The sequence below is a fragment of the Rattus norvegicus genome, chromosome 2 (genome assembly GCF_036323735.1).
Source record: "Rattus norvegicus strain BN/NHsdMcwi chromosome 2, GRCr8, whole genome shotgun sequence".
NCBI classification, from domain to species: domain Eukaryota; kingdom Metazoa; phylum Chordata; class Mammalia; order Rodentia; family Muridae; genus Rattus; species Rattus norvegicus.
In genome coordinates this window covers 15,258,843-15,274,715 of record NC_086020.1, presented here as the reverse complement: position 1 = coordinate 15,274,715, position 15,873 = coordinate 15,258,843, and the positions used below count along the sequence as shown (strand labels likewise).

At 37.7% G+C, this 15,873-nt stretch overlaps 1 long non-coding RNA gene across 3 annotated transcripts in view; it reads left to right on the top strand.

Moving 5' to 3' along the window:
- The first annotated feature begins 10,080 nt into the window (after positions 1-10,080).
- The window catches only part of LOC120100658 (uncharacterized), an 89,577-nt gene continuing 83,784 nt past the window's right edge, over positions 10,081-15,873 (top strand). For 2 of the 3 annotated variants that reach the window (XR_005500463.2, XR_005500462.2), the window contains exon 1: positions 10,137-10,233. This is a non-coding gene — a long non-coding RNA (uncharacterized LOC120100658). Of the gene's footprint in view, positions 10,234-15,873 lie in introns of all 3 variants that reach the window. The other variant, XR_010064030.1, reaches the window with a different exon arrangement.

The window sequence follows — 15,873 nt, the reverse complement described above, 5'->3', positions numbered from 1 at the left end:
TCTCTTTTGGCCAGAAAGTTGAAAAAATGTCAAAGGAAGACCATTAAGAAATATTCAACTTTTCTATTAATAAAAAATAATCAAATAGCATTTCTTAACAGAACCTCTTGTCAGTAACCATTAGGTAGGTAGTGTAACGAAGTTTCTAGTGGCAAGGATATAAGAACTTATAAGATGAAGAGACGATATCATGTGCAGCCACGCTTGCAGTAATACATACCAATTTTCTTAAACTGTCTATTGTAAGTTAGTAAAAGAATATAACTTACAATATTCCATTGACCATATATATAAAATCATAAAGCATCAAAAACTCTTATAAAATATTATTTCATTTAATTTCTTATTTTTATTCTGAATATGTTGCTTGCAGGACTATGTCATCTGGATGGGCTAATAACCTAACTACCACATGCTCAGTAGGTTAGGTATTAGTAATTTGTTTTCTTACAGTTTGGAGGATACAGGCCTGAGGTCAGGCTACTGGGTTCTAATGAAGACTCGTTTACTGGGTCACCTCCTTGCATTCTCCTGTAGTGGAGAGAGAGTTCAGAGATCTTATGAGGTCTCAGGTTTATAAGATCGGGGCTCTAACCTAATAACCTTATTAAATCTTGATCACCTCCAGTTTCATAGAGCAGCAAGTCAAGTAAGTTACAGGAGTAGAATTACTGGCTATATCAAGTAATTCTTCAAAGCTATCATAATTAAAATGAGCTGGTAGATAATTCTAGTTCGATTTCTATGCATTTAAGCTGACATATATTTAAAATAGACTCCAACTGATTTTTTTTCTTAAAGACATGAAATAATTATCCGTTGCTACATTTTTAGAATTCATTCAGGTTTTTATTTTTAAGTCTTACAAACATGTTTACAGCTCTGCAGATTTTAATTTTTCTTGCAGATAGTAGGTGTTTCCCAAACTCTATAATCTAATCATGATGAACAACGTTTTTAAAAAGTTGACAAACCAGTCTTGTAACAATGAAATAATCACTGTTTATTGACTAAGGACAGTGATGAGACAATGTATACCTTTTTGGTAAACCAAAAGTGACTCACCACCAACATCTCCAATTTCATCACAGTGGCCAAAGTGCTGCCTGTTCCATATGGAAAATTTTGTGGTTTCAATCTGTTTAGTTCATGTCTCATAAAAAAAGTTACACCCAGTGTTCTCATTAAATTCTCATTCTATTTACTTTGTACTTAACCCAGCTACCTTGAACTATAAAAAGGGAGCTTGGACAGGATATCTGTAGGTGTTATATTGTTTGTTTCTGTGTGCCCATAGAACCATCCCTAGGGGAAATGTTGACCTTGGAGAAACCACATGTGCTTTGTACCGATGTATTCTTGCATTGCCGTGAAACAGAAAGGATGTTCAGCTAAACAGTGGTAACTTGGGAAGGAAAAAGAAGTTGCAAATGGGCCAAGTGCAACTTAGGTGTCATGGAAGCAGGCACAGCTGGACCAAGAGACCTTTAGCTTATTTTATCAACAAAAGAAACAGCTTCACATCTGATGGCACGCTCTTGGTAGAGTATACAGTTTACACACAGAATCAAGGCCCAGTTTCTGCTTCCAGTTGTCTCTTTAAGCTGAAAACTACCTACAGTGATCTCGGAGGACTCCTGTTGGGGATACCATCCAAAGAATTTCTGAGTAGCTAACTTGTAAAAGATTTCTCTTGGATAAAACAAATGAGAATCTCAAAAAAAAAGAATAGAAATTGATGTTATTTAGTGAATTTTCAAATCTGTCTTAGTACATTTCCTTTGGGGGCTTTATACATTTATATGTGAAAGAGAATTATGTATCACCCTTTTGTACTGAAACCAATAAGTCAGTGCAACAACTCGAGAGAAAAGATTAGTATTATGTCAAGCCCAAAGCTAAGATCATGCATGCTGCCCTCTCTGTGCCAATAGAGGTCTTCCACCTCTGTGAGGGCTGTTGTAATTTATGCCCAAAGGAAACCACAATGATTTTTTTCTCTTTAGATCCAAGACCAGCCATCTGATTTGCAGAAAGGCACCTGGGGCCTGCCATGGTAGGGAACTCAATTTACCCTTCCTAGAAGCTGCTACCTAAGAATGAAATTACCCTTGTTGAAAGGGTCATTCTGCAAAATTCATAGCCTCTGTTAGTAGAGTATCAGTGTCTGACGCCAGTCTGAGCAAGAGGGTTTGTTTGCCAAGGAGCCAGACATCCACCTACCCATTCCTTTTGCTGCAGTCAAGGCCACTACAGCTACATTTAAGCTTATTATAGAGGAATTTGCAAAACTTTCCCTTTGTCTTTAAGCAATCTCGTTTTAACCATTCCAGAAGAGACAGGGACCTACACAGGCAGAGATTTTGCCTAAGAGGGAGACACAGCAATCTTGTGTAAGAATTGTTGTACAATAGTGGGCTCTGATGGTTTTTAAGCTGCTGATGGAGATGGCTTGAGTTACTTAGAATGCTATCGCTTCCTTCTGAAAGCATGTTTAAATGCTGACTAGGTCTCAGGCCCTGTGCTAAATGATACTATTATATACGTGTGTGTGTGTGTGTGTGTGTGTGTGTGTGTGTGTGTGTGTGTTTGTAATACATTATATAACTAATATTGAACAAATTCAGGTATGCTCTATAGGTTCAATGGATTTATCTGCTAATGCAGAAATGATGATCAGGTTGAAGAGATCTTTAAAGGTAATTTATAGTCAGGGTTCTCTGGCAGCAAGACACGTTTAAGTTGGAAACATGTATCTTTGTCATCTTCAAACTTCCACTATTTCTACTCCTTCATTTAAATTATTACTTCCCATGCAGTTAATTTATCTACTATGTTTTGGCTATATCTCTCTAATACTAAGGAATGTAAAATGTAAAACTTGTTTTAACGCTTCATTCCACTCTTTATTAGTAGTAATAATAAGAGCAGAATGTGTTACTGGGAACGTATTTGCCAGGGGGTCAGTTGTATTTGCGGTTGGAATTGAGGGCTTCTATTCTATGACTCGCTCCTAGTCCAGGCACTACATTCAGTCCACAGTTACCTGTGCAGTAGGTATTATCCAATACAATACCTACATGAGAATGTGTCTTTTGGAAAGATGCACTCAAGAAATTCTGGGAAAATAAAAATTATGGTTTATTAGCAGTAATATTTGCTATTATACTGATGTTAAGGATTCCATTTTGGTCATTTTCTATGTCCCAGACCCATTCTGTAAAGTGAAGACTTAGAGGTAAGATTGATCCCACACTGGGAAAGATGAACCGAAGTCCGGTTTTGACAGTCTCCATAACTGTACCTAGAATCTATTTACAACCTGTTTCCCCTTCTAGGAATGTGAGCATTTATAGCATTTGCTTCCTGGTGTTATTGGGAAGTTGGGTGGGCTCATACGAAACCTTTCATGTCTAGCATACAGTATGTGCTCGGTATTGAGGGGACAGATGCATGAGGAGAATTGTTATTGGAGGGCAGTTCTCAGTTTTCCGGGCAGGTTTTAAGTCAGTCAGAGGCAAGATCACACCACCCTTGTGAAATCTAAAGCAAAAGAAAAAAAGAAAGATAGAAAGAAAGAAAGAAAGAAAAAGTTGTCTCTTTGAGAATCTTCTTTAGCCATCTTGGATGGGTGTGTTTGGCCCTAAGTCTGGCAGGGACTGAGCTGAGCAGAGCTTTTCACAGCAAATCTGTGATGAGGATCTTCTGTCTTCTAAGCTGTGGGCGGCTCCTTCTTTGGGAAACAAGTTATAATCAGAACTTGGAACAAGCTACTCTCCAAACAATGCTCTCATTGCTTCTCCTGCCATTTAATTAATGCCAGTCTAATTTTATAGCAAGTATAGAAATATGATTTATGCATATTTGCACCTACATGTGCCACAAGGCTTGCCTTGAGGTATATAGTCACGCAAATTATATTCTTCTGATAAAAACCATTGTCCTGAATACCTAAACTTATGGTGTTAGCCCCATTTCAGGCACACAGAAAACACATGATTAAGACAACACTTACCCTAATCTGTACATTACCATTGAGGACCATCAAGGCTTGAACCACCTGTCTAGTCAAGATTGTATTTTCCTGGATGACTTAGGTAGATTTTAGCAGATAAGCTTCAAGGACCTTTTTCTAGTGCGATCTCTCCAATGCTTATCATTTTAATTAAAGAAACTCTGTGACCTATAGGCTGCCACTTGAAAATTATGCCAACATATGCTGAACATTCTGATTTTGTTTTTATGTTTGTAGAGTGAAATCAGAGCGTGATTTAAATGTCCTCACGTCCTGAGGGGGTTGCTTTACAGGACATTCAGATGTAGCGGGAAGGATCTGCCATTCTCCAACATCATTTACGGTATATCTGTGAGCATGTATGTCAACGAGCGGATTTTATTAGTAGAAACTTTGAAAAAAAGCTGTGTGTTTTATTCTTTTACCAAAGATAGGCATAAAAACAAACAAACAAGGAAATTAGCATTGTCAAGGCACACAGAGTGCAATCATAAACAGAAGGTTAGAAACCGGTTTTGGCTTCAGTCCTTTATCTGATTTAATAAACTATAACAGTACATTATTTTCCAAAACACTTTTTGATCCCTTTGCAGCAGTGTTACTACAAGAGTCCAGCCTACAGAAAATTCCTATTTTTCTACTTCGGGTCACATTTCCATAGGCTTCCCAGGTTAGCCAGAATCATGTTCATAAGGACAGAGATGAAGAAGGGCTCCATCTCTAGGGCCCAACACTTGGATTATTAAGAAGTGATTATAGCACAGGTCTTTCGTTTTGTTTTCTTGAAATATGACAGGGTCTTAGACATTAAAATGCAAAAGAATATCTTTAACACATTTAGCACAAACATTCCTATTGTTTTCTTCCTGCAAAATTCAGATAGATTTCTGTTTTTACCCTTGCTCTACTTCCACTCCAAATTTTAACACTAAGTAGCACCTAAACTTTGATACCAGGCAGGAATATGATGGTAATTGCAGGGCCATGAGTGGATGGGTACACCTTGGCCTAAAATTTCTCTGTAAGAATAAGTACTGAAGGACTGTGATAGACTTGTGTTTTCCCTTTCCTGATGTTACCATGTTACATAAGGTGGAAAGCCTCTTTGATCGTTCTTTATTCTTTTGCCAAAATTTTTACCCAGAAGATATGACTTTAAATGTTTCTCAAGTCTTTTATTTAACTAATCTAAATTCATGGTTGGAATCAGGATATGTACAGTTTTAAAAATAATATCTTATCTTTAATTTTAAACAATCATCTAAATAGTCAAGGTAAGTATCCCTGTGCTTGTCTGTGCTGACATGGAGACACAGTAAGTCAAATGACTTGCCCATAGTTACGTAAGCAGTGCCACGGCCACAGCGGGGATGCAGGTCTCCTGATCGCTGTGCACAAGACACTATTTACTACCCTGTAGAAAAGCAAAGTGTCGAATTAGACAGAGCCCTAAGTAGGCAGTCGGCCGATGTGATGAGGCAGCTATAGGGAGCCAGGATCCTCCTGCTCTGCAGTTCATTATGACATTCCTGGACATCGCCCTCCCTGGACACTCGCTGGAATTAGTCTGAAGTTATAATGGTGATTTCAAGCCTGCTGGAATATAGCATCGGAGACCTGGGGAGGTCCAAGTAGTGGACTGGAATAGCTGCAGCTATTAAATATCTAGGTCATCCTTTATATAGGGTTGTAATTTATACTCCAGCTTCTGATTTCCGTGCTGACAGAAGGAAAAAAAATTCCATCTTGCTAAAATGTAGTCAGATGGAACTTTGTCTTCCCAAAACATTATTAGGTATTATTACAGAACGTGAACACCTTTCATTCCTGACAAACAGGAAATGCATGCTGAACCGCTGGTACGTCAATCAGAGTGATAGCATCAATTTTATGGTTTTTAATTCATCCCCACCTCCTGTGGAGCCCTTTGCTTATCCTAAATTATGAATCTTAAAAGGTACATGATTAAGAAGAAAAAAAAATACCTCTGCTTCTGTGAACTCTTGGGTGAAGAGCTGGGAGGTAGAAATTGAAGAGATTTGAAAGCATTCCCTAGTCACTCAGAGGCAAGTGACTTTCCTGTACCCAGGGTTACCTCTATCTGTCTTCTTCATGATTTTTTGCTGGTAACTAAGTATATATTTGTAATATATTGCCACCTTAGTGTATCTAAAAAATAATTAAACAAAACATAAGTAATGTAACAAGTGCAACATTTCTCAGCTCAGGAAGCATGTGAAATCTGTTTCGACTTATGTTTTCTATGACTATTTCTTGAACTGGGATGCTTTCTTGTTTTTTGATACATTAATTGATAAGAATTTAGGCATTAATTAGAGTGATAGTTCCCATAATCTTTTCTCCACTTCCTTTCATTCTTTAAACTGTTATAACTAAGAATGTTGTCAATTCAGCATGAAGTGAAACTTTGCAAAATTAAATAGTGTATACACACACACACACACACACACACACACACACACACACAACTTCACAACAGGAGATTCAGGAGCCTGGGGTGTCTGAATCTGTCTTCTCCTGTTCCTTTCTTGTTCCTGGTGAGGAGCCATTTTTCTTGTTTTTCTTATGTAGTTCCACCTGGTCTCTATTTGTTGCCATGAACTCTGAGAACACAACCCACTCTTATAAGATCTGGGAGTGGGACCTGATCATCCCTTCTTGGAAGGTGAAGCAGTCGATAGAGGTCCATTTTTCCTCATGGTACTCATTGCAAACTGAAGGCTTCATGGTTGGCAGACAAGTCTCTATTTGCTGACAGCCCATGAGGAGCTATTTTGGAGACCTTTTATAAGAACTCGCACTATATAGTGGCCTTCATGTTCAAATCACACTTGGTCATTTCCACCCGAGCTTTCACAGTTTTGACGCTCAGTGTCCCTGCATGAGTGCATGAAGCTTTCAAGCCACCTGTGAACAATTCACTTGCACAAAATTTCTAACTCTCATTTGCTACCTCTTTATGATTCCAGATTGAACTATGCTTGTTTTCATACAAGAAAGAAAAGAGGGGTCCCAGCATAAAACTCCAGTGTCAAGGAGTGATGATAAATAGGTATGCATTAGGTCTTCCCTTCTAGGGAAGAAATGCACTGAAGAAAAGTTGTCTTTTCCAATAGGGAAGAAACAAAGGATTTCAAACTTGTCACACGAACTTCATGAAAGGGTTGTTCCTCACTCATCTTTGTGTCTGTGATGTTATCAGATCCAAAGTGTATGAATCATCTCTTATCTTCCTTAACGTTTCTGTTAGTTATATCACAGAGCTCTAGCATGTGAAAAAAAACTTAGAGAGTTGAACATCTTGCCTTATCTTCACATAGATAGTGCATGGTAAAAGGCAATTGTGAACCCGTTTTCTGTCTCCAAACCTATCGTTCGTTAATATATTTCTATATATTATTAGAACTACTTATTTGGCCCCCATTATAAATTTCTATGTAGCATACTTGATTACAAACTCCTTAAAGAAATGAACATATTTATAGAATAGGGACTTGCACATTCTACTTGAGTAATTTTGATAATGGTAATAACCTGATTTCCTCCTTCAGTTCTACTTTATGTGTAATTTAAGAACATGAATGTTTGCAATTATTTCAGACTTATTACAGACAATGGGTACACTAGTTTATTATTATGGGTGAAATGTTCATGTTCCCTCAAAATTCAAGTTTTGAAACCCTAACCTCTGGTATGGCTGCATTTGAGATGGGGGACTTTAAGGAAGTGATTACATTAATAAAGTTCTAAAAAGTCTTGATTTGATAGGGTGGTACCTTTGTAAAATGTGATATCACAGAAGGAAAAAGAGGCTTTGCCTAGGCTGCCAACCATGCAAGGGTAAAGAGAAGACAAACTTTTCAACACACTATTTTTGGTTGAAACTAAACATTTATAATCAAGAAAAAAGAAATTAAAGTGATTCTTCAAATATATATATTTTCATTGCTAAAACAGAAGTATGTTGTTTGTTCCTTAAGTTCTGTCTTTCACTTCAATAAATGACAGAAATACCATCCTCACGTAATACAGTATTATGTGGAATCTTGAGGATGGATTCTCAAGCTTCTATATCTGTAAGAAAATATGTTTTCTGTTTTATCTGTGCATTCTAATATAATTTGTTACAGCAGTTTTGACAAATAAATACCCTAAATATGTATACTTTTGGAGTGTGTGTATGTATATGTGTGTGTGTGTGTGTGTGTGTGTGTGTGTGTGTGTGTGTGTGTGTGTGTGTATTTAGTTCCTTTGAAAATAAAGCTCAAGGCTATTATATCAATGTGGTCAAAACACTGTCAACATAAAACAGCAAAATAAAAATTGATTGAATAGAATATATGTTCTATAATTTCAAGTAGCTGTAACTGTATCTGCACACAGACTTCAAAGAAATGAGTCTATGTCTTGGAGAATAGATAACTGCTTTCTTGCAAGTATGGTAGAAATACATGGCCCCTCTGCAGAATGAGAAACGATAGAACCTGGATTCTGGAGACTCTTCCAAACTAATGAACTGAAGTCGGGGCCCTTGTCTTCCCTTGTCTGAGAAGACAAGGTTGGAAAAAATAAGAGGCAGTATATTAAAACACTCTCAATTCTGAGCTTATCTTATAAATCATACTTTGATCTAAAATAATGTGGTGGACATAAAAGAAATTTGGGGCTAGAGAAATGGTTCCATAGTTAAGATCAGTGATGAAATTTGGTTCCTAGCACCAACCTCAGGAAGCTATGTCTCAAGCTTTAGGGAATCTAATGCCCTCTCATGAACTCCAAAGAGATAGCACTCAATTTTCAAACTTGCCCTGTCTCTGACTCTGTTTCTGTCTCTGTCTCTTTCTCTCTGCCTCTCTCTCTCTCTCTCTCTCTCTCTCTCTCTCTCTCTCTCTCACACACACACACACACACACACACACACACACACACACACATGCTCACATGAACATACACATAAACAGAATTTAAATGTTTTTGTAAACAATATTTTTTCTTACAGTTATAAAATCTGCTTTACAATTTTGAAATTTAGTCTAGGTTCATTGGAGATTATACTAGAATAAGCCACAGACACAGGCCTTCAGATGGTACTTTAATGATGCCAGACCATAAATATCTTGCAAATGGCTATTGAACACTGCCTTTACTGTTACTATCTTATCTAAATGATTCCGCTCAAAACTCCACCTCCTTCAAGTTCAGCTCAGCCCATTTTCTTCACTACTGTACTTATTATCTTGTTTTAAAAGTAAAAAAAAATAGGGTTGGGGATTTAGCTCAGTGGTAGAGCGCTTGCCTAGGAAGCGCAAGGCCCTGGGTTCGGTCCCCAGCTCCAAAAAAAAAAAAAAAAAAAAAAAAAAAAAGAAAAGAAAAGTAAAAAAAATAGGCACCCTCTCTATATGTATGTTCTATTTTTTTTGTGTGTTGATGATGCAACACATACATGGTACCCATAGTCTGGATGTTATTAGAATTCGAGTGACCCTGCATGAGTAAACTAGTGGCCTGGTGGCAAGCCTAACATTGCCTAATATTTCTGAACACTTTTTTGAGACCCCACCTTTTACCATGTTTTTAGCTTATCTACTTGAATTTCCTTAGATTAATGTTTCAGAGTTCAGTGAATGGAACAAGTAAGTATACTCTCTGGATAGTTATGAATCCCAGCGCAAATGCACTGTGATTACTAGCATGTGCATAGTCATCCTTTTTTGACCAAGAGGTTTTAGATCAAAAGTAAACAATGGGAGAAAAGCTTATGTTTATACAATATGCACTGGTTTTGGATTTTTGTTATGTGTGCGCACAAAATGCCTTAAAACTACCTATGAGCATTATCTGTAAACTCTCCTGAGGATCCTTCATGTTTGGAAAGGAAGAATTTTGTCTTATAATCAGTGTGCCTTTCTTTGTGATCTGTTATTTCTTTAATGTTCAAGCAAAAGAAAATATCAGTACACTGGAAAGACCCTTTTGTGTAACACATGGAGCTCTGAAAGGGACTTTGTGATGATGTGGTTATCATGACACCAGCAAGAGTCCTGCTTCTTGTGCACATATTATCATTCTGGGAATCTTGTTACCCTAGTTACCCCAGAATGTTTCCTTCTGACTGCATTCTTTCTATCTGTAAGTAACTCTTTTACTCAACAGGGAACAAGGGGCCAGATGGCATGCAGACATGTGCTTAAGGCTGGGTGAGTCTCATTTGTTCTCTATTTCTTGTTACTTTCTGTCACTCCTTAACTAACGACACATAAGGGATGCACCCTGTGGGCTGCTTTTTCCTGTATATGTCTGACATATGATTACAGCAATGTGTTTTTGCTAAAAATTATTGTTATTATGAGTTTCTTTTTTGTTATACTTGTTGTTTTAATCTGCTTGAATTTTCTGAAAGGTGAGATAAAAATAAGTTCAACAATATAAACAGGTCAGCCAGAAGACAAGCATGTAAATACAATGAATATCGTGCCTTCTCATTAATAACCTTGAGCTTATTCCAAAAGCAGCATTGCAGTTCAAAAATAATTTTATTTAGGAAATTCGTTTTGGAAAGTTTCCTTTGAGCCTCTGCCTATCAATCATGGCAATCATCATGCTTTAAGGTTGGGTTTGAGCTTTTTAAAACAACTCATTGAACAAATAATTGTTAGGTGTTTAATAAGTGGCAGGCAATATACTGAGAGCAAGGAGCAAGACAGACATGGTTTCTGCCTTCCTAGACATTTAATCTGAAATGAGTGTCTGAGAGCTGGATAATGCCTCTTCTGATAGTGCGAGATGCGACTATAGAGTGACAACCTTAACTACCTCAAATGACAATTTTAAAGAAGAGATTTAAAACATTTGGGTAAGGTAAGCATCTCTGGAGTAATTCTCAAACCTACTACCCAGTAAGAAAATACTAATTTTTCACATACTGTATGATAATATACAGATCATACATATTATGTACACTAATATCACTCTTCTCAGACCATAAAAATTGAACTGTTAAGTAACCGTAATTGCTATTCTTGGTTTTCAACATGACTGAATCTGGATTAAATATGAGCCAGGTGGCTGGATAGACTTGTGAAGATTTTTAAAAATCAGGTCAAATGGGAAGATCCACTTTTAATTTGTATCTTTGAGGTGGGAATCTATGCCTTTAATCCAGATGTTTTCTAGTGGAAAGAGCCACCATTAATCTGGGCCACACCTTCTGCTAGCAGCCTATCTATGTAAAGGACACAGAAGAAGGAAGCTCTCTCTTTGTCTGCTTGCTCTCCTCTTGCGAGCAAGTCCTTTCTTCCACTGGTGTCCCACTTATGTTTTCAGGAATCTGGCAATATACAGATTTATGGACTGAACAACTACTAGATTATTGGACTTTCTATTGGTAGATGACCATTATTGGATTAGCTGGACTACACCTGCAAGACATTCTAATAAGTCTCATTTATATAAATGTGCACAGGAAAAGAATCTTCTTTCTAGTAGCCACAGCACACAAGTTGTAGGAAATCAAATCAAAGCCCTCATTTTAAATTTGGCTGAATTACAGCAAAAATTTAAGTCCCATCCTCATAGGTAGGGTCAATGGTCAAAATAAGGGCATTAATGGTAAAGAATGGGTCCTGTAACTTAGGATGTGTAGGAGGGCACCACTGAAGCTGAGAACTTTAAACCTACAGATTCCCAAGGGTTTATCTCACCTGCAGATATATCACTCCACCCTTACTGTGAGATTTGTTTTACCCTCACCTTCTGAAAGATTGCCTTTTCTGCCTTTGACTAAAGAAATTAATCCTTCATTGTCTGCTAAATCAGCAGTGAATTTCTCTAGAAGGTGACAATAGGCAAGATAATCATTATGTCCCTTAGGGCCCACCAATAGTTACCTTCAGACCTATAACCAGACTTAAGGCAAAGCAGGTTTCTAGAGAGGAGGTAGAAAGTGCAGTCTATGAGGAGGTGTTCTATATTCCTAAAAAGCTTAATGAGTTTACTAATTCATTCAACCAGAAGTTTGGGGTATGTGTGAGAATGCATTTTGTGAGTGTGGGATAGTGAGGGAAAGAACATAAAACTGGGTCAGGCTCATTTTATTGATATAGGCCCTCTGAGTGGAGATCCTGTGTTTAATAAAGAATTTCACACAGTCAGTAAAGGTGTCAACAGAATCAACTAAGCAGGGGGCACAGGGTCTTCACAGACACTGAAACAACAGTCACGGAGCTTGTACGTATCTGATATAGATTGCCTGCATGTATGTTATAGTTGTGTAGCTTGGTATTCTTGTGCGACTCATAACGGTGGGAGTGAAGGCTGTTTCTGATGCTTTTGCTTGCTTTTGGGACTCTTTCTCTCCTAATAGTTTGTCTTGACTAGCCTTGATATGAGATATATTCCTAGTCTTACAGTAACTCTTGTCATGTTTGGTTTATATCTCTGGGATGCATGGGTGGTCTGTCTTCTGAAAAGCAATGGAAGAAGAGTAAGTCTGGGGGAGAGGAGATGTGGGAGGGAAGGATGGGAGAAGAGTAGGGAGGGGAAACTGTGGTAGTGATGTAATATATGAAAGATAGATAGATAGATCTAGATAGATACATAGATAGATACATAGATAGATAGATACATAGATAGATACATAGATAGATAGATAGATAGATAGATAGATAGATAGATAGATAGATAGATAGATAGATGAATAAATAAATAAATGTGCCAAAATCTTGTTTGAATGGTTGGTTGAAGCATCTATCAAAAGATAGTCAATGGAATCATTGACGTTAGTGGACTTAGTGTTGATTAAAGCTCAGGGAAATTGCAGTATAAGAATGGATATACTATGTAAGACCTCTACAATAGGAAAGCCCATAAGATATGTCCTTTATTAATCCTAAAAGACACAAGATGGTGAGAGTGGCACCAGCACGTCTGAAAGGGAAGGCAGCATAGGCAAAGCAATGTTCATAATGGCCTCAATTATAATCATCAGCCATTCCAGAGTGAGTCTTATTTCCCATACAAGTTATATAGATTTTTGGTACAGGGTAATCTATCCTGGCATTTCCAAGCATAAAATAGATAATTAACCTATTACATTTTTTCTTTACCTATATAAGTGGAAAAATTCTCAAGCAAATAAAAAATGCAGCACTGAATCATGGTAAATTGGAATTTTGGATTGTGAACCAATTCTAAACTGAAGTAAGTTTAGATCCAAAAATCTTGAAGAAAGGCAAGATTCCCTTGAGGAAGGGCCTTGTCATAAATTTTACTGCTAATCTTTTTCCCTGTGGTACACTCACCCAAGAGCTCTGGATTCACAGATGAAAGACACAGATAAGAAAAAACAAACACACACGCACGCATGCACCTGTACCAGCAAATTATGATATGCCTTGATAGATCAATGACTGGCCACTTCTAAACTTTCCCTTATCTAGCAAACACTCCCTTCTGGTATTCCTGAGTTAAGATCTTTTAAAATCTATATTTCATCTCTGTTATCTCATTCTTAATCGAGGAAGTGGCCCCTAGGGGCACTTTCCTGGATAATGACATACCAGCCGGCTTTCTGCTTCTCTGCCATGGTGATTCTTCTCCTCTCTCTCCCTCTCCTTCAGTCCCTTGTCTTCATAATCTAATTTCCTCCATTTCACCTCCATTTCCTGTCCAATCATTAGATGTATGATAATTTTTTATTACCAAATGAAGTCAGCTGGGGTCAAGAACCCTCAGGTCTAGAAGTGTGGCTTTTGGGAGCCAAATTAAGACAACATGGCCCTAGGGGCCATTTCCCTGATTGGGGCCAGGGTAGTAGTGATGAAATGTTGATTTTAAAAGATGCTAGAAATATTGCTACTAGGATTTTGGATCCACTTGCTACCATCATGTATTCTCTATTTTTGATGTAGCTCTGTTGGGCTTTAATAGAAACTGAACATTTGACAGTGGAACGCCAAGTTCCCATGTGAACTGAGCTGTCCATCATGAAGTGTTAATATGGCTTACGAAGCCATGAAGTAGGATGTACACAGCAGCAATCCATTATCAAATGGAAGTAGTATATATGTGATTGACTCAAAGCAGTTTCTGAAGACACAGAAAGTTACATGAAGACGTTGCTCAGATTAGTATGGTTTCTACTCCTATTAGAATGCTGTATACTGCCAAGTATGAACCTATAATGTCATGGGGTATCCTTTATGATCAGTTGATTGAGGAACAGAATAGTAGGGTTTGGGTTACCAATGGCTCTCCATGTAATGCAGGCACCATCCAGAAATGGACAGCCACAGTATTACAGCCCCTTTCTAGGACAACCCTAAAAGACACCAGAGAAAGAAAATGTTCCCAGGGGAAAGAACTTTGGGTAGTACATGATCATACATTTTATTTGGAGGGAGGAATGGTCAGATGTGAAAATGTTCACTGATTCTTGAACTTTAGCCAATAGATTGGATATATGGTAATAGACTTGAAAAAATGACATTAGAAAGTCGGTAAAAAACACATTTGGAATATGTAGAAAGAAGAATATAGATAGATCTCTCTAAATAGACAAAGTCATGTGTGTGATACAAATGCTCATCAAAATGCAACTTCAGCAGGAGAGTCCAGTAATCAAATAGATTAAATGACCCAGTCTGTGGAGAATCATCTTGTTTCCTCACCATCCCTGCCATTGCCCAAAGGGTCCTTGGTGGTACAAGTGGAGACTATTCATGGGTCAGACAATTACCACTCAGAAAGACTGACATGGCTACAGCTGTTGCTGAAATTCTCCATCTGCCAACAGCAGAGACAAACACTGAGTCTCAGCTTTAACACCGTTCTAGACCATTCCATGGGGTGACTAGCCAGAAACCTGGTGTCCAGTTCCCTGCGCTGAACTATGTTTTTCATGGAAAGGAAAATGCTTTGTCCTTACAGGAGTAGAAACTTACTCTGGTTATAGATTTGCCTTTCCTTCATGTAATACCTCTGCTAAAACAATAGTCTGTGAATTTACAGGATGCTTTATCCACCGTCATGGTATTCCACACTCTATTGCTTCTGCCTATGGAACTCACTTTGTAGACAAAGAAGTGAGACAGTGGGCCTGCAATCATGGAATATATGGGTATTATCATGTTTCTCAAATTCCTGAAGTAGTAGTTCTGATACAAAGATGTTCTAGCTGTTTAAAGACACAGTTATAAGTCCTGCTGGGAGAAGACATATACGTTGATGTGACTCTAACCAAGAAAGTGAAAGATCTGTATGACAAGAACTTCAAGTCTCTGAATAAAGGAATTGAAGAAGATTTCAGAAAATAGATACATCTCCCATGCTCGTGGATTGGCAGGATTAATATAGTAAAAATGGTCATCTTACCGAAAGCAATCTACAGATACAATGCAATGCCCATCAAAATTCCAACTCAATTCTTCACAGAGTTAGAAAGAGCAATTTACAAATTCACTTGGAATAACAAACAAGCAAACAAAAGAATCCAAGAGAGTGAAAACTATTCACAACAATAAAAGAATTTCTGGGAGAAATATCATTCCTAACCTCCAGCTATATGACAGAGCAATACTGATAAAAACTGTATGGTATTGGTACAAAAACAGGCAGGTAGATCAATGAAATAGAATTAAAGACCCTAAAATGAACCCACACAACTATGGTCACTTGATCTTTGACAAAGGAGTTAAAACCTCCAGTGGAGAAAAGATAGCATTTCCAACAAATGATGCTGGTTCAACTGACGGTCAGCCTGTAGAAGAATGCAAATCGATCCATTCTCATTGCCTTGTATGAAGCTCAAGACCAAGTGGATCAAGGACCTCTACATAAAA